The sequence below is a fragment of the Hemitrygon akajei genome, chromosome 2, assembly GCF_048418815.1.
Source record: "Hemitrygon akajei chromosome 2, sHemAka1.3, whole genome shotgun sequence".
In the NCBI taxonomy this organism is placed as follows: Eukaryota; Metazoa; Chordata; class Chondrichthyes; order Myliobatiformes; family Dasyatidae; genus Hemitrygon; species Hemitrygon akajei.
The window spans coordinates 146,025,603-146,046,242 of record NC_133125.1 but is presented as its reverse complement, the minus strand read 5'-3'; positions in this window follow the sequence as shown (position 1 = coordinate 146,046,242).

Sequence of the window (20,640 nt, the reverse complement as noted above, 5' to 3'; positions counted from 1 at the left end):
GGTACAGGCTATTGCTGAGGTTCTCATTCCAACTGGCAAGAAAGCTTTGAGAAGGTTTTTAGGCATGGTGGGGCATTACCGAAAGCTTTGTAAAAACTTTGCTGATATCGCTCTCCCCCTTACAAAACTCCTGGGGAAGAGTGAGAGATTTGTATGGGCTGTCCTTTGCCAGGAAGCATTTGAACAGCTAAAAACTATATTGTGTTATCATCCCGTGCTCAAAGCACCTGACTTTTTGAAGCCATTCTCTATAGTAACAGATGCTAGTGATGAGGCTCCCTGGGCAGTATTGTTACAAAAAGATGTGGATGACATTGAACACCCAGTGGCTTATTTCTCCAAGACATTTAATGTACACCAGAAAAATTATTCCACTATGGAAAAGGAGTTACTATCACTTATTCTGGCTTTACAGCATTTCAAAGTCCATATTTGTCCCGCCCAGACGTCATTGGTAGTTTACACAGATCATAATCCGTTGGTGTTTCTGACTAATATGAAAAATAAGAATAGAAGGTTGTTAAACTGGAGTCTGATATTGCAAGAATATGACCTAAAAATAAAACATGTAAAAGGTACGGACAATATTATAACTGATTGTTTATCAAGATGTTAATTTCAAAATTGTACACACTTTGCTCTGTTATTTGGTGATTACATATATATTGTTTCGAGCTCTGTAATATACATTTAAACTAAAAAAATTTCCTTCGTATCACGGGTGACCCTGGTTCGTGATGGTGTCCAGAATTGACCCTATGAATTGTGCTACTATTAAGAGAGAGAGGGAGGCATCCAACACAATGAGAGAGAGAGAGACAGAGACAGAGACTGCTCGAAAGATTGATGTTATGGTTTCTCTGAAAGTCGTTTACCTTTCCACACGGACACTTGCCTGCTTGTAAAAGTTTTTACAGAGAGTGGAAGGCGGAGCAGGTTGATGGACAGCTGGTGTCCAACATGTGGGGATAAATACCAGGTCCGCTGATACACAGATAGACACACAGTTTCGGACACTGAACGAGCTTTGTTGCACCCACGGGAAGGTGGGGTTTTTGGAGGATCGATTTGGGGAAATCGATCAGGGGCTCTAGCAGTGTGAAAAGGTGCGACCGGTGGGGAATTATTTATGAGTCCACCCTCGCCTGGGTGATAATTCCACCACTGAAGAACGGTCGTACGTGGTATGGTCATAGTCAGTGACCACAACAGGATTTCGGAGGACAACAGGAAGATCGATGGCATCTCACCTCTCTCTCTCTCCAATGTTACTCAACTACCTACCTCGAACTGAACTGAACTCTCTTCATCATCATAAGACTCTATCCAATCACCCCTAGGTTTGAAAGAGCCCAGTTTTGTTCCTATTTCCACACTTATGTACATATATATCATTGCTAACCTGTATAAGATGTTTGTATTTATAGTACTGTATTGCGTAGTTACTAATAAACACTATTAATTATTAGCAATGCCAGACTCCAACGTGTTTTCCATTTCTGCTGGTTCTTTAACTGTCACGGGGTACGTGACATGTGAATTTCCTTCAGTTCCTCCATTACCCTAGGTCCTTTGGCCACTATTACATCTAGGAGAATGCCTGTGTCTTCCCTAGTGAAGACAGATCCAAAGTACCTGTTCAACTCGTCTGCCATTTCCTTGCTCCCCATAATAAATTCACCCGTTTCTGTCTTCAATGGCCCAACTTTGGTCTTAACTAATTTTTTCCTCTTCACATACCTAAAGAAGCTTTTACTATCCTCCTTTATATTCTTGGCTAGCTTACCTTCATACCTCATTTTTTCTCCCCGTATTGCCTTTTTAGTTATTTTCTGTTGCTCTTTAAAAGTTTCCCAACCCTCTGGCTTCCCGCTCATCTTTGCTATGTTATACTTCTCTTTTATTTTTATACTGTCCTTGACTTCCCTTGTTAGCCACGGTTGCCCCCTACTCCCCTTAGAATCTTTCTTCCTCTTTGGAATGAACTGATCCTGCACCTTCTGTATTATTCCCAGAAATACCTGCCATTGTTGTTCCACTGTCATCCCTGCTAGGGTATCCTTCCAGTCAACTTTGGCTAGTTCCTCCCTCATGGCTCCATAGTCCTTTTTATTCAACTATAATACTGACACTTCCAATTTTCCCTTCTCCCTGTCAAATTGTAGTTTAAAACTTATCATATTATGGTCACTACCTCCTAATGGCTCCTTTACCTCGAGTTCCCTGATCAAATCCGGTTCATTGCACAACACTAAATCTAGAATTGCTTTCTTCCTGGTAGGCTCTAGTAGAAGCTGCTCTAAGAATCCATCTCGGAGGCACTCCACAAACTCCCTTTCTTGGGGTCCAGTACCAACCTGATTTTCCCAGTCTACCTGCATGTTGAAATCCCCCATTACAACCGTAGCATTACCTTTGTGACATGCTAATTTTAGCTCTTGATTCAACTTGCACCCTATATCCAGGCTACTATTTGGGGGCCTGTAGATAACTCCCATTAGGGTCTTTTTGCCCTTACAATTTCTCAGTTCTATTCATATTGATTCTACATCTCCTGATTCTATGTCACCTCTCGCAAGGGACTGAATTTCATTCCTCACCAAAAGAGCCACCCCACCCCCACTGCCCACCTGTCTGTCCTTTCGATAGGATGTATATCCTTGAATATTCATTTCCCAGCCCTGGTCCTCTTGCGGCCATGTCTCTGTTATTCCTACAACATGATACTTACCAATTTCCAACTGAGCCTCAAGCTCATCAAATATTGTCACAGTTGGACTATAGCGGATACTATCTAACTGGCTCTCTGCTCAGCCTTGAATCACCTGGACAATAGTAATACTTATGTCAGGCCGCTGTTTATTGATTACAGCTCAGCATTCAACACATCATACCCTCAGTTCTGATCAAAAAGCCCCAAAACCTGGACCTTTGTACCTCCCTCTACAACAGGATCCTTGAATTCTTCATTTAGAAGACCACAGTCGGCAGTGGAAAAGGGGAGCAGCTTACGGTTCCAAGGTGTTAACATCTCTGATGATGAGAGGCAATGATCATGTGGATAGTCAGAGGCTGTTTTCCAGGGCTGAAATGGTTGCCACAAGAGGGCACAGGTTTAAGGTGTTGGGGAGTAGGTACAGAGGAGATGTCAGGGTTAAGTTTTCTACTTAGACAGTGGTGAGTGCGTGGAATGGGCTGCCGGCAACAGTGGCATAGGCGGATACGATAGGGTCTTTTAAGAGACTTTTGGATAGGTACATGGAGCTTACAAAAATAAGAGGGCTATAGGTAAGCCTAGTAATTTCTAAGGTAGGGACATGTTCGGCACAACTTTGTGGGCCGAAGGGCCTGTATTGTGCTGTAGGTTTTCTATGTTTCTAGGTACAGCTCAAATGCCATCTATAAATTTGTCAATGACATAACACAACTGTTGTAGGCAGGATTTTCGACAAAGAAGCGTACAGGAGCAAGATAGATTACCTGCTTGAGTGGTGTCACAACAACAACCTTGCACTCAACATCAGTAAGACCAAAGAATTGACTGTGAACTTCAGGAAGGGGAAGTTGGGAGAACACACACAACTCCTCATCAAAGGACCAGCAATGGAAGAGGTGAGCACGTTCCTGTGTGTCAATATCTCTGAAATTTATCCTGTGCCCAACATATTGATGCAATTACAAAGAAGGCATGACAGTGGTTATACTTCATTAGGAGTTTGAGGAGAATTGACATGTCACCAAAGACTCTCAGAAATTACTACAGATGTACTGTAAAGAGCATTCTAAATATGGAGGAGCCACTGCAGAGGATCAGAAAAAGCTGCAGAATGTTGCAAACTCAGTCAGCTCCATCATGCACACCAGCCTCCCCAGCATCGAGGGCATCCTCAAAAGGCAATACCTCAAAATGTCAGTATCCATCATTAAGGACCCCTGTCTCCCAGGACCTGCCCTCTTCTCATTGCTACCATCAAGGAGGAGGTACAGGAGCCTGAAAATATACAGCTGCTTCCCATCCATCATCAGATTTCTAAATAGACAATGAACCCATGTACACTCGTACCTCACTATGTTTTTCTTTATTTACTCTGTTTGTATTACTTATTTGTTTTAAAATTTATATGTATATTTATTATAATATTATAGACTTTATAGCTATTTGTATTATGTATTGCAATGTCCCACTGCTACAAAACACCAAATTTCATGATATATATCAATGATATTAAACCTGATTCTGATTCTAAAAAGAGACATGGAATGGCACTTAGCACACAAGCACCTAAGTTTCCATCTGTAAGGAAAGAATTAAATTTGATACCTCCTTGGTATAAGCTAAAATGTGTAACACAAAATGGAAGTTTGTAAGACAAAATGGTGTTAGTCTGGGATAGAATATAGAAACATAGGAAACCCACAGCACAATACAGGCCCTTTGGCCCAGAATGCTTTGCCAAACATGTACTTACTTTAGAAATGACCTAGGGTTACTCATAGCCCTCGATTTTTCTAAGCTCCATGTACCATGGATGTGAGAATGTTTTGAGAAAATACAAGAGAATCAATCCACAGCCATGTTTTGAGAACTTGAGAGTAGATAATGGTGGAAAACATGTTTGTCTGGAAAAGTACTCATTCAGGATGTCACCAGATGGGTTGCCTAAAGCATTATTCCTTCCCATTTCCTCACAATCTCAATTCATAATTTCTTCATTCCATGTTTTGTTCTCTATTCTCAAATATATACTTCAAAATGGGGTGCTGATGGTAAAAGTTTATAATATACTGAAACAAACCCTCTGGCTTTCCATAATGGTAGCTATTCATTCAGGCTATTACAAACATACAGTACATGCTGTCACTTCCAAAGGGTACTTGTTGGCATGCTAACAACAGAAGCTACTGAAGCAAGCTCTGCCTCTCGTCTACTCGTTGTCTTAGGCGACTTGACCATGACACTCTCCAGCTCTGCTCCTTCCTTGCCCTCTACATACTGTACATATATTACATCCTGTAAGCCTCTTTCCATTCTGAACTGCTGAAGTCCTTACAGAGGAGCTTTCTGGTTGCATGACTCAATTCCCCTTTCCTGAATTTAAGATGGGAATGATTGGTCCCTTCCATTCCTGTGCTACGGTCATCTGACACTTGTGGGGTTCTCTTTGATGGGTTAGATTGTCAGTGAACGTAGTTTTACTCTTTACCCTTTTATCCATGATAATGTGACCTGCAATAGCAATGTCCACTGAGCTACACGACTTTGACTGACTGTCCCATACTTAGTACACCCATCCAGCATAGGCTGAATTCGGGAATGTTCTGTTAAAATGGTGAGTGGTTAAAACCCTCTTCTTGTTTCTACCATCAGGCAGGAGGTACAGAAGCCTTAGGTCCCATACCACCAGGTTCAGCAACAGGTATTACCCCACCACCATCAGGCTCATGAAATGGTGCTGATAACTTCACTCACCATAACTGAACTGATCCCACAGCCAACAGATTCACTTTTAAGGGCATTACAACTCATTTTCTCGTATGATTTTTTTTATTTGCCCAATTTGTCTTCTTTTGAACCTTGGTTGTTCAACGGTCTTTGTAGAGTTTCATGAATTCTATTGTGTTTATTTGTTTTACTGTGAACACCTGCAAGAAGTTGAATCTCAAGGTGGTATATAGACTTTAAAAATAAATTTATTTTGACTTTGCCTTTGACTAAACATGAAATGGCTAACTGCCCAAAGGACGGCGAACAGATGAAGTTCATTTATAGCATATGCTTGTTCTGCTGGAGTAAGCATTCAAGATGCATATGCCACTAATGTGCAAAAGAGAATGGATCAGAAGGGGTTGGGGTAGTTTTAAGATCTGATACTGCCTTTGTGTGTTCTGGTTTCCACTCTCACAGAACAACTTGTTCCAAGAGTTCCATAAGCAGGGAAGCCATCTCTGTGGTCTCTACAATAGCAAACCCAGAAACAACCTCAATCCCCTTACTTCAGTGGGAGGGCATAGTTTTGCCACGGCATTCATGCGCTGTTTAGAAATTTTTCACCAAAATAGAGCTTTGATCAGTGACCAAAACTGAGCTTAGAGCAGTGACTAATCCAGACATCAGAAGATTGAGAGGAGGAGATTTCACTCAGGTCCACTGACAGAGTAGAAAAAGGCAGCAGCAAGTTGCAGCAGCGTGAATAGAGCTTTGAGCAACTGGGATTTGGGATTGATTAGCAAGAGCAGATTAAAGGAATGCGGCCATCGTCAGAGTGGACAGAGTTAGAGTGCTGATCTTGAGGTATGCAAATATCACGTGGTAGTGTGATGATGTATGCAATTCATATATTTTTACATATAACTCACAATGAATTATTTAACTAAGGAAGAATGTTTAATCAAACAATATATATACAAGATCACTCAAATATTATTGTATTATTAAATACACAGCACTCCTTCCTGCTTAGATATACACTCCAACTCAACGTGGAATGCATCTCAACTATACACGTAGTATATTATAAAATACAACTTCTAAATAGACATCCACAACATTGTAAATATTAAATCGTTCCATTCTGGCCTAAAGATTTAATTGCTTTGAAGGATTCCTTACTCTGGTGGGATAGCATCTTTCCTGTCAAACTTCGCCAGTGAGCCTTGTGGATATGAAAACAATCTCAGGTTCTGGGGCTTCCTCCATAGTGGTTGTAGGAGTTGACTCTGAGACTCCAGGAAGTGGCTCTGACAGCTTTGGTCACCTTTCTTCTTCTTCCCCCCCCCCCCCCCTCTCTCTCTCTCTCTCTCTCTCTCTCTGGATCTTCTTTGATCCCTTTCTTTTTCTTTCTCATATTCCTTCTCTCTTTCACACCTTTCTCTTTCTCATTCATATTCTTTCTCTCCATCTCTTCCCTCCTTTTTGTTCTTCTAGTTTGAGCATCTTCATCTTGGGAAGGTGCATTTAGTTCACTGGAGTATTCTCTTATTAACCCTTTTATTGCTGCCTTTACGATCTGATCTCCCCTCTTCACTTCCTCATCCACAATAGCATCTGATAAATTCTCTGTTTTCTATCTCCATTGACTCCTTTCTTTTTGGCCTTCCATTCATCCATCTGGGCTTTGGTCTTTGCATTTACTTTTACAAGCAGCTTTTGTCTCCCCCATTGAAGTTCATGCAATAACCTTAATAATGCACACAGAGTAGATTCTGGTTCTTTATACTCACAAAAGCTGAATGCTTGCAACTTTACTGAAGCTCCTTGATCTCTCTTCCAGCTTAAAACCAAGCCACATTTTGCAAGTAACTGTCTGATTAACATATCAGAAGTTTTCTAAGATACATTTACTACAAAAACTGTTATGGTTGGACAAATGCTTTCGTCATCTTCAAGCTTTCTCTGAGCAGTATGGTCCTTCCTTGGTCCAATATGCTTTGCAAAGAGAAGCACAGAGGTTTGCAGCAACACCTGTTTGTCCTCCTTTGGACAATGGTTCATGGTGTTCAGGATAGAGACAGTTGTGGCATCATACAATACCTTTCTTAATTTGCTTTCATATGGCTTCATTGCAGGGAATGTGTCACACAAGTTGTCAATGAATGTCAATGAATCAAGTTGCAGTTGAGTCAACCAATCATGCCCCCACATTGCTGGTCCCCCTGTTTTTACCACATACAAGCTCAATGTGGCTTGTTGGTTGCTGTATTTCACTGTTATGAATGCCATTTCCACAGGAGTTATCTTTTCTCCAGTAAAAGTTCTTACTTGGGTATCTTCAGGCTTCAGTTTAGTATCTTTGATTTGCCGTTCAAACTCATTTTGTGGAATAACTGAAACAGCTGAGCCATGGTCCAATTCCATTTTAATTAATCTGCCATTCACTTCTAGCATCAGCTTTATTGCTTGTCTGTTGTTAAATTTCACATTGTAAATCTCAAGGGTACACAGTCCTGTGTCACTCACATCATTATCAGATTTTTCATCAATACTGTGCAGATTTGTGCTCTTTTAGAAACTGCAACTTGCCTTTTTAGTTTTTTCTCTTTCCGGAGCAGTCTAGTTATTTTTGTCTGTCGACATGTTCTTTGTATGTGGCCTGCAAGTTTCACATCTGGACCTGCATGTTTTTGGTGAATGTGAACTCTTGCCACAACGGTAACACAATTTGTTTGGCCAGGCTGTTTTCTGTTGAGATGCTGCAATTTATTCACACTCACTTTCATTCGTGACTGCAACTCAAATGTGTCTCTGTCTGCGGGTTCCATTGAAACAGTGATTTCCACAGCTCTTTTAAATATAAGCTGTGCTTCAGTTGAGCTGTTTTAAATGATTTCTTGTAAGATTCCACAAACTAAGCAATCTATTTCTGTATCATTAAGCCCATTACCGAACTGACAATGCTCAGGGAATCTCTTCAATTCAGCCATGTAGGCTGAAATGTATTCCCCTTCCTTTCGATTCCGTTTATGAAACCTGAAGCATTCTGCAATTGACAATGGCTTTGGTTAATATCACAATATCAACAAAGCTAATTTCTACAAGTTTGGTTGGAGCAGTCAAACCTTGAAGCAAACTGTATGGCTTTAAACCCAATGCACTTAGCAAAATTGGCACTCCCTTCTCATTGGCTATTTCATTTGCTTCAAAAAACAATTCTAATATTTCAGTATCCATGAACCAATTATCCATTGTGTAAGCAACTCAATTGTGTCTTCCCTTCTGAAGAACACATTTGAGCTTAACCATTGCTTGCTGTGCAGGTTTTTTTTTTGGTTTAAGTGTCTTGCTGTGCTTGAATGGGTCAGTAGCCATCTCAGGTTCATTTTAAAAATATCTTGTCACCAATATAATGTTTTGTAACTTCAAAATATTAAACTAATTCAAAGGAAGAGGCAGGAGTCCAAAATGTGTGTCTAATTTCAAGCTTACTTTTAGAAAGGTGCATATGTATCACGTGGTAGTGTGATGACACATGCAATTAATGTATTTTTACATACAACCCATAATTATTTAAAAATCAAGAATGCTTATTCAAACAATATATATACAAGATCACTCAAATATTATTGAAATATCATATACACAACAGCCTTTACCTGTGACCATGTTTTATATGCTAAGTGACAACATCCATCTGGTCTGTCAGCTTAAACTCAGTCACAATGGTCACAGTGGTAACTTAGCCCATTTTGCTTGGTTTGGTGCAGGCCAATTTACACAACCCCGTTGTCTTAACATTTGGCTCATGCTCTTGCTCAAGCCTCATGCTCACCATTTTGCAAACCATATTTCTTAGTCTGTGGGTTTTTAAGTTCAATTTACTTTTAAAATGTATAATAAACACTGAACTTCTTTATATTTAAAATAAGAACTGAATTCTAATGTTTGTTTTAATTAATATCTATTGTATTCACATAACTCCAGAATGCTTTTTAACACTGCAATACTAGGGTCTAAAGCCAGTTATTACTTTGCTCTTGACTTAAAATCTGTTTATCCAAAATAGGACAGTAAATAGTCAAAAAAAATCGCTAGTGCTCCTCTTTTCACTATTTACCACTTATGTAGAGCCTCCACCAGGTCACCAGGTCACCCTCATTAATCCCTGCATCTAATATCACCTGAGTCCCCTGGCCTTGTTCCTGGTCCTCCAGCAGGGTTGAATGTAGTGCTGAAGTTAGACATAAAGGGTTAATCTTAACTCCTCTCCTTCATCGATACCATGTTTTACCCTGCGCTGACAAATACACTGGAAAATTTCTCCATGATCGTTCCTCAGCTCATGCTTTGGTATATTTGCAGCTGTAGCAATTAATCAGTCTACATCATAAGAGGTAGATCCCCTGGCTGCAGTGTCCCCTGAACTCTCTCTGTTAAGACAGTCACCACTGGGAACCGGTGGGGTTTCGGGGGCTGAAAACTCTACTTCCTCATGGAGAGGCACAGAGGGCTTTGGACCATTCCTCCATCTTGTTGTAGTGTGTAGCCTCAATTGCCAAATCACCTCAATCTATACCATCATCACCATATGTCCTTACTCTAAATACACATCTTCACCTCAATACCTCCTTGTGTAATTGGATCCTCAATTTCCTCACTTGCAGACTCCAATTAGTTTGGATTGGCAACAACATCTCCTCCACAGTCTCCATCTGTACAGGTACACCACAAGGATGTGTGCCTAGCCCCTGCTCTACTTGCTTTATACGGATGTCTCTGAGGCTAACCAAAGCTCCAATACTATATTTAAATTTGCTGACAACACCATTGCCATGGCCGTATCAAAGGTGGCGGCAAATCAGCATATAAGAGGGAGATTAAAAATCTGCCTGAGTGATGCCACAACAACAACTTCTCACTCAATGTCAGCAAGACCAAAGAGCTGATTATTGATTTCAGAAGGAGGAAACAGTGGTCCATGAGCCAGTCCTCGTCAGGGGATCAGAGATGGAGACGGTCAGCAGCTTTAACATTTTAGAGGATCTAGTGTTGGCCATGGCGGATTTGAAATATGGAAGAAAATGTCGAACTTGAATGGGTCAAGGACAGTGGGATGGAGATGCCCATTTTGTGAGACAGTCTCCCCCACCACCCCCACCCCATTTGTGGACTCTGAACTGATTCTTGCTCTGGGATAATCTAACCAGAGCAATTGAATGTGGACACAAGGAGCTTCGGGTAATGACCTGCTAAACCTAAAACCATTCTCAGTGTAAAGTGCCAGACCTACCGCAGAAGCAATCTGTAATCTCATTAGACTCAGTCTGGGTCACCTAGTTTGACTAGCTTGAACCAATCGGAGTTGAAAGGAACAAATACACAAGGCTGGGGGGCAGAAACCATAGAACAATATGGGTTGTAGTTCTGAATCCGAGCCAATAAAAAAGTGGTAAGGGTTGACCCAGTGATGTGTATCCAGTGACACTGCAACGCTACATTTGAATTGGTAAGGAATGAATATAAAAGTGGACACTTTGATTGTGCTATCAGTGATAACTCTTTCAAGAGACCCACCATCGCAAGGAAGAACCCCCACACCAGGGGCTGGCAGAAGAAAGGGTCGACTGTTTAGCCAACGGAGGTCCCCTAGTTTGGTGTTATAAATTGAAAAAGTGGTCTAATGAGTATCTAAGTGGTCTAAATTGGTACAGAGGGGTAGTAGAATTCATGTTCTAAGCTGTTGGCCCAGGGTCAACATAGTTATGTTGTTGTTTGTGCAGAAACAATAAAGTATGAACTTTGATTGGGTTTTCTAACCATGTTCTGTTGACGAATGGTCAGCACCAGCCTGGGTCTAGGACGTATGTGAAATTACAAAGAAAACACAGCAGTGCTTCTACTTAGAAGTTTGTGAAGATTCAGCATGACATCTAAAACATTGAAAACGTGTACAGATCTGTGCTGGAGACTATATTGACTGGTTGCATCACAGTCTGGTATGGAAACACCAATGCCCTTGAACAGAAAAGCCTACAAAATGTAATGGATACAGCCCAGCTCATCACACCACCGGGTTCAGAAGCAGTTATTTCTGCTGTACCATCTGGCTCTAGAACCACAGAAGTAACTTCACTTCCCATCACTGAATTGTTCCCACATCCTATGGACTCACTTTCAAAGACCCTTCATTTCAAGTTCTCATTATATATCGTCTATTTATTTATTTTGCCTCTTTTGTATTTGCACAGTTTGTTGTCTTTCGCACATTACTTGTTTGTCCATCCTGTAGGGTCCAGTTTTTCACTGATTCTATTGTGTTACTTGAATTTACTATTTATGCCTGCAAGAAAAAAATCTCAGAGTTGTTTATGGTGATGTATATGTACTTTCATAATAAATTTGCCTTGAACTTTGAACTGCACTTACACATTCCTCTGTAAGTTTTTGTTTTTTGCTCTCCACTTCAATCTTTGAACATACAACATCATCTCATTATAATAGCCTTGTAATCTCCTTGATTTCTTTTCACAAACTGCTTTCCACAGGTATCTCTGAGTGCCCCTGACCCTCCACTCATCACGGTCAAGCATTTTTTTTTGTATATACATAAGTATGAAACTAATCTCCTCTAAATTCCTTTTCCTATTTTAATATTCTAACCTAGTGGGTGCTTTGACTTGAAAACGGGGTCCCATACCTCTTTTTTTCTTCTTCTTTTGAGCCACCCAGGTTCACCAGATATGTCCACCTATATAAAATTGGCTTAGGTTAGGCAAATCGTTAAATGAATTCTAATTAATTCAAAAATCACACTTTATTATCTCAATGCAAATATCCACACAAATGATATTGATTGCAGGCCAATATTTTAAGTTCTGACTGACATTGTTCCCTTTGTACCAAAGATCACTCAAACCAATTTACAACACTGAAATAGGGGATCTTCCACTGGTCAAATGATTGACCCTACTAAAGACATGTGGTCCTCTCTACGATAGTTAACCTCCGGAATTCTAGCTGATTTACATCCAAAGCTCCTCATTCCTGTTCTTTTTTCTTATCAGTTCAAACTGTTGTGATTAGATTTTATTGTCTCCAGCCTATATGGCTAATGTGTCTGCTTTTCATTGAATCTGGTCCAAGGCTGCATCACTTTATTGCTCTTCTCCCAATTAAAGTCTTGTGCCTCAAATCTCTAAGTCAGACCAGTAAAAACCATTTCAGTCTGGTCAACCACTTGCTGGGCTCAATTACTTCAAATCACAGACACAGACTGCCCTTTCCATAAGCCTGTTATTTCTATCTTACCAAAGAATGAATCTCAGAAACAAATTGTAGGAAATTATCTCTAGTTCAGCAGATTATCAATAGGAGCCTTATTGTGTCCACTTCTAATTGCTTTGATCTAGCTACTCCTGAACAAGAACCTGTTCACAAAATGGAGGATGCAGAACAGTAACAATGACATCAGCCAGGCCTTCCACCACATAGCAACAGCAACAGTATTTGGTTTTAATATTTCCACTATCCTCAACTCTTCCCAGTTAGGTTTTTTCTTCATATTTAAGTTCCTTCATGGTCAACAAATCTCAAGCAAATGGGACTATCTTAAGGAGGCACATTAGTTGGTATGGTTGAGTTGGGCCAAAGTGCCTGCTTTTGTGCTGTATGATTACATGGACCCTATGACTCTACTTATGCTTCAGTAAGCAAATAGATGATGTCTTGGAACTTGACTTCAGTGTGTATAAATGCATACTTTGTGGTGGGATAGATTAACAGAATTGTGGAGTAGTGATACAATCTAATCTGACCCTAGTCTTCACTGTGGGTGGTTCTGTTATGGACCGAGGACTGCATACTCTCATGAAGTAGCTGTAAGATGCAGACACATTTCCATAGGCAGCCAAAATTGAGAAGAATCATTCTCAGTTGATGGAGGCAAAGGTTTTGGTGAGATCAGGGAAGGCTGTGTACAATGACCATTACTGCTCCTTGCATTTCTCAGAATTGATATGCCCAGTCTATCATGGTAAAGTCCTCCCCACCATCTGGGCCATTCACTCTTCTGGCTGCTGCCATCAGGGAGCAGGTACAGGAGCCTCAGAACCTGCACCACCAGGTTCAGGAACAGTTATTGCCCTCAACCATCAGGCTGTTGAACCAGAGAGGATAACTTCACTCAACTTCACTTGCCCCATTATTGAAATGTTCCCACCACCTATGGGCTCACTTTCAAGGACTCTTCATCTCATGTTCTCAATATTTATTGTTTATTTATTTATAATTATTGTTTCTTTTTTTCTCTTTTGTATTTGCAGAGTTTTTTTTTTGTACATTAGTTGTCCATTTTGTTAGATGTGGTCTATAATTGATTCTACTGTGTTTCTATTTACTGTGATTGCTCACAAGGAAACTGAAACTTAGAGCTGTATATAGTAACATATATGTACTTAGTTAATAATTTACTTTGAACATTGAACTTTGAAGATTATGTTCACCATACCTCTAGATTGGCGGACAGGAGAACAGCTCAAAGAACAAAATGTTGCTTCACCTTCTGCAGGGGAAAACTGGAAGAGGAATGCTATTATCATGGGGGAAGCTTCACCATCAGCAATAAACTAGATTAATATATCTGAGCCACTCCCTGTGGGATTTGAAGGGCCTATTAGGCACGGGTTCAATTTAACACAGAATTCCGTTTAGGAGGGGCCTTTGAATTGAGGGCAGTGGGGTGGGCCTGTGGAGACGACGCCAGTACTGTGTCGCTGTCTGCAGGCAGAGAGGTCAAGAGAGGGAGAAGCCCATGAGAAGCACTTGTGTTTCCTGGTGTGTGCCCCCTTCTCCCACCCCAAAGCCCCTCAGGTACACTGAATACAGCCACACGTCCTTCCATTCTGCAGCAGAGTCCACCCTTCCTTATGTATGGAGCTCACCACTGACCACGGACCCTCTCCCCACCCTCCACTGAGATCACTTGAGATGTTCAGTGTTAGTTAATGTAGTTGCGGTCAGGATGTTCGGGGAACGTACGAGTCTCAGGCTCTGCTTGTGTTTGCAACCTGTCCTGCTCTCACAGCTGCATTCTTCCCCTCGTTCTACCCCCACCCCAATCTCACCCCTCACCCCACTACCAGCCTCTCATGCCTTCACTGATTAGGGGATTTTCCAGCTGAATGACCCGCCCCCGGCTCACATCGCCTGGAAATTCCCCGTCCAAGAAAGGTTTTACTTTCATTGCTCCCTCTCTCTGCCTCTCATTACTGCTGTTCAAATTAAAACACACAGACTAAAGTTATTTACAGCAGAGCAATCAGGGCGCTCGCTGCCCTCGCATCATGGGTTGCTGGGCAGATTACCTCCGGAAAGGTTTCTTCTTGTTTAGCTCAGGGTGAGCGCCAGCTTCAAACGAATCAGGACACGACTGCTCAGCAGCGAGGAAGATTACATGGAAATTTTCAGGGATCTTTAACAATCTTGTGCAACACATATAAAATGCAGGAGTCTGCGTTTTGTATTCCTGTGATGACTTTACAATATATATAACATTTCAAATGTTGTGATGAGTGATCTGTGACGTAACAAAGACAGTGTGGTAATACATGTTTGTGATGGGATTAAAATTGGCCAGGACAGATTATCCTTAGCTCGCCTGTTGTTCTTCGTAGCATCCTTTTGCATCTCACCATGAGGCAGGCAGCACCTTGCTTTAACATCCTATCTGAGAGATGGCACCGCCTTTAACATTTCAAATGTAGACAATGCCGTGATGTGGGAGTTGAGTTGCATCACAGCTCTCTTATCACCATGTTGTCTATATTTGAATTGTTATCGGCTGTAAAGACATCAAAAGATTGCAAAACACAGTCTCCTGCATATTGTGTGTGCGCACCAGATTGTAAAAGACCCATGAAAGTCTCCATGCAATCTCCGTTGCTACCTGAGCAAATATTACATGACCCAAAGTGCATTATCTCAGAATTAGAATCAGGCTTAATATTGTAGCGTAATGTAATTGGGAGAAATGTACATAATTCACAACCACCAACTTGAGTTGGTGTTTCGCTTTCAGAGGTTGGTCTGACATGATTATGTTGTTACATAAGGATTTTTTGCACACTTTTGTGTTTATGTTTTGGAGTTCAATAAGATATGTTATGGCCTCAATTTTATTTGCGAAAACTTACATTGGTGACCTTCTGCGGTTTCATGCACCTCCTTACCATGGCAGGCCGTACCACCAAGTGGCCAGAGGTCATCTCTAGCATCAACAATGGCCGCAGATGTGGCTGAGGCTTTTATCAGCACCTGGGTGCTGGGTTTGGCACCCCATCTGATATTTCCTCTGACCGCGGTCCCCGTTCACATTGGACCTCTGGGCTGTGATGACCCAGAACCTCGGTGTTAGGCTACGCACACCACGGCGTATCGCCCGCAGTCCAATGGCCTGTGCGAACGGGTTCACCGCTCCTTAAAGGCTGCTCTGAAGATTTCCCTGACGGATGAGTGTTGTCATGGTTGTCTCCCGTGGGTCCTGCTGGGGCTCAGAATTGCTCCAAAGGAGGACCTGCAGTCATCCTCGGCTGAGTTGGTATAGGGACAGCCGTTACAAGTGCCCGGTGATTTCATTCCTGATGCTACGACCACCTCATCGGTCTCTCAACAGCTTTCCACCCTCCTCAGTAAATTCAATTCATTTTCACCAATTTTGGCCTCAGAAGTCATATGCGTGCCCACAGACGCTGACTGCGCAACACATTCAGCTTCCTCGGACTTCGAGAGACTACAACTACTACCTCCCATCATGTTGTACAGTGCTCTTGGGTTGCTGTTGGCCTACATTTTGCCATGTTTGTTTTTGCCCACCATGACCCACAGCAACATCCCCTTAGACCCCTTTACGATGGCTCGTTCTGCATTTTGGAACGGAGGAGAAAAGACGTTTATCATAGTTAAGAGGGGTAAACCTGAACATATTTCAGGAGATCGCCTTAAACCGGCCCACCAAGATTTGGAGTATTCTGCTGCCATGCCCCTGGCATTACAAAATGACCATGAGCGTGTCAACACACCACTGGGTGAGCCAGAGGCACCTGCTGCTCCTCCACCCATTGAACACAGGACCCGAACCAAACGGCTTGTCTGAGCTCCAGACAGACACACAATGTCAGTTTTAGTGAATTCTGGGGAGGGGGGGGGACTGTATAGGGTAACATAATTGTGTGAAATGTACATAATTTACAACCACCGACAATGAGCTGAGGTTTCAGTTTAAGAGGCTGGTCTGATGTGATGACATTGCTACGTAAAGCTTTTTAGCGCACTTTTGTGTTTAGGTTTTGGAGTTCAATAAAATGTGTTATGGGTTTCATTAAACATAAAATACCTCACCGTTTTATTTGCAAAACCTACAATATCAATGGCATTTGTCATGAAATTTGTTGTTATGCAGCAGCAATACATTGCAATACATAATAATAAAAACTGTAAATTACAGAGGTAGTGTTCATGGGTTTAATATCTATTTAGAAATCGGTTGGTAGAGTGGAAGAAGCTGTTTCTGAATCATTGAGTATGTACCTTCGGGCTCCTGTACCTCCTCCCTGATGATAGCAATGAGAAGAGGGCATGTCCTGGGTGATGGGGATCCTTAAGTAATGAATGCAGACTTTTTGAGACATCGCTCATTAAAGATGTCCAGGATGCTGGGGAGGCTAGTTCCCATGATGGAGCATGCTTTGTCGGGATTAAATTCCACCTGCCACCACTCTGCTCAACTTTCCAACTGATCTATCAATTTCCAGCTGCTCCAGGGTATCTCTCAACAACCTTCTTCACTCTACAACTGCACCAATTTTCATGCATATTTACTAATTACATTCCCTAAATTCTCAACTAAGTTATTTTCAGAATCAGGTTTATTATCACCAGCATGTGACATGAAATTAGTTAACTTAGCAGCAGCAGTTCAATGCAATACATAATCTAGAAGAGAAAAAAATAATAATAAACAAATAAATCAATTACAGTATACGTATATAGAATAGATTTAAAAAACATGCAAAAATAGAAATACTGTATATTAAAAAAGTGAAGTAGTGTCCAAGGGTTCAATGTCCATTTAGGAATCGGATGGCAGAAGGGAAGAAGCTGTTCCTGAATTGTTGAGTGTGTGCCTTCAGGTTTCTGTACCTCCTACCTGATGTTAACAGTGAGAAAAGGGCATGCCCTGGGTGCTGGAGGTCCTTAATAATGGATGCTGCCTTTCTCAGACACCACTCCCTAAAGATGCCTTGGGTACTTTGTAGGCTAGAGCCCAAGATGGAGCTGACTAGATTTACAACCCTCTGCAGCTTGTTTCAGTCCTGTGCAGTAGACCTTCCATACCAGTGATGCTTCCTGTCAGAATGCTCTCCACAGTACATCTATAGAAGTTTTTGAGTGTATTTGTTGACATGCCAAATCTCTTCAAAATCCTAATGAAGTATAGCCATTGTCTTGCCTTCTTTATAACTACATTGATATGTTGGGACCAAGTTAGATCCTCAGAGATCTTGACACCCAGGAACTTGAAACTGCTCACTCTCTCCACTTCTGATCCCTCTATGAGGATTGGTATGTGTTCCTTTGTCTTACCCTTCCTGAAGTCCACAATCAGCTCTTTCATCTTACTGATGTTGAGTTCCAGGTTGTTACTGTGGCGCCACTCCACCAGTTGGCATATCTCACTCCTGTACACCCTCTCATCACCACCTGAGATTCTACCAACAATGGCTGTATCATCAGCAAATTTATAGATGGTATTTGAGCTACGCCTAGCCACACAGTCATGGGTATAGAGAGACTAGAGCAGTGGGCTAAGCATACACCCCTGAGGTGCACCAGTGTTGATCGTCAGCGAAGAGGATATGTTATCACCAATCTACACAGACTGTGGTCTTCCGGTTAGGAAGTCGAGGATCCAATTGCAGAGGGAGGTACAGAGGCCCAGGTTCTGTAACTTCTGTTACGGATTCAGCAACAATAAATATATGAGTGAGGCAGGGTTTTTATAACAAATAACACGTTTATTAAACACTGAAAAACAAACCCCCAAAAGTAAACAGACAACTAACGTAACCGGAAATCAGCTGCTGTGCGGCAGCTTAAACAGTTCTTAAAGCAATGAAACTTAAACAGTTATTAAAACAATGAAGCTTAAACAGTTCTTAAAGCGATGTTGCAAAAACAGTTCTTCAAAGTAGTACTGCAAAAGTTCAAAATGCTTACAGTCCATTAAAGGACAGACTTTTTAGACGATTTAAATTCTCTTTCACGTCGTGTTGTTGCGTTTCCCAGTCGAACTATACTTTTCCCAGAGAATTTACGAAGATGAAAATGAAATGGCTTAAAGGCACTGACCTTTCCTTGACAAAACTGTACCCAACCCTTTCTGCTATTATTTGCAGGGGTTACCACGGGCACAGCCAACAAATTCCTTCCGAATGAGGATCAAACAAGGTCGAACCTGTTTCACCATCAAAATCGACATTCCTTGATCTTTCAGCTCCCGAACTCCGATCTTCACTCTCCACTGATTTTTAACTGGCAGTATTATAAAGAAACTGCTGGCAATGACCTTTTAAACTTTAGGCATTAAATAAAACTTCACCTTTCAACCAAACTGCATCATAATATTGGACCACACAGTGGCATGAAGTCAAAATGGCAAATCCAGCCACGAACTGCCCCTCCTCACAGGGAGGGGTCTGCCTTTTATACCCTGTTAAAAAAAACATGTCACATGACCTCTACTGGCAGGAAAATGATGTCACTCCACCATCACAAGACCATTACCTTAAGTCCAGTATACCTTCAACACCACTGTCACGTGACAAGTACAAGATACCCACGGGTACGTAACACTTCTCAATCAGGATTGTGGGAGTGATGGTGTTAAATGCTGAGCTATAGTCAATGAACAGCATCCTGATGTAGGTGTTTGTGTTGTCTGGGTGGTTATTAGAAAGAACTAAGATCCCAACACTGATCGCTACAGCACACAGCTTGTTTCAAACTTGCAGTCAGATAAACGCCCATCTACTACTGCCTTCTGCCTCCTACCACCAGGCAGATTTTGGATCCAGTTCACCAGCACAGCTCAAATCCTTTGTGCCTTCACCTTCTGGATCAGCCTATGATGCAGTTCCATGCCAAAAGCCTTACTGAAGTCAATTTAAACCATTTTAACTGCTCTACCTTCATCAATTTTCTTAACCACCTCCTGAAAAATTCAAGCATGGTTTTTCCTGCACAAGCTATACTGACTGCTCCTCATTCATCCCTGTCTTTCCATGTGCACATAAATCCTGTCCCTAACACTGGCTTGTAGTCACAGAGTTATACAGAATGAAAGCAGACTCTCCAGCCCAAGTTGTCCATACCAACCAAGTTACCCACCTGAACTAATCCTGTCTTTCTGCATTTGACTCATTTTCCTTTGAACCTTTCCTATCCATGTACTTGTCCAAGTGCCTTTTAAATATTGTTAATGTGCCTGTCTCAAAGGCATCCTCTTCCAGTTCATTCCATATTTGGTCCACCCTCTGGGTGAAAAACCTGCCCTCAGATTCCTAATAAACCTTCCCCTCACACCTTAAAATGGTACCTTCTAGTTCTTGATCCTCAACCCTGGGAAAAATGCTGTGCTAGCTATGACCCTCCATACCGCCATACAGTTGCTCTTCAAACTTCTGTGCTTCAGGGAAAGCAACTGATCGCCTGTCTAGTCTCTCTTTATAGCTCAAACTCTCCAGACTTGGTAGCAACTTTCTAAATCTCCTATGCACCCTTTCCAGCTTAATGATATTCTTCCTATTGCTGGGTGACCGGAAATGGATATGGTACTCCCAGTACTGTCTCAGCAATGTGGAGGTGTAAAATAATGTCTCCATTTCTCTTCTCATTGTCCTGACTAACAAAAGCAATGGTGCCAAATGTCTTCCTCACCATCCTGACCACCTGTTTTGCCACTTTCAGGGAACAATGTACCCACACCCCTCAGTCTTTCTACAGCATTAAATAGCACCCAGTCATTTACTGTGTAAGTCCTGCCCTGGTTTAACTTCACAAAATACAACACCCTTTACTTGTCTGAGTTAAATTCCATCTGCCAGTTCTTGGCCCACTTCCCTAGTTGATCCCAGTCCATTTGTAACCTTAGA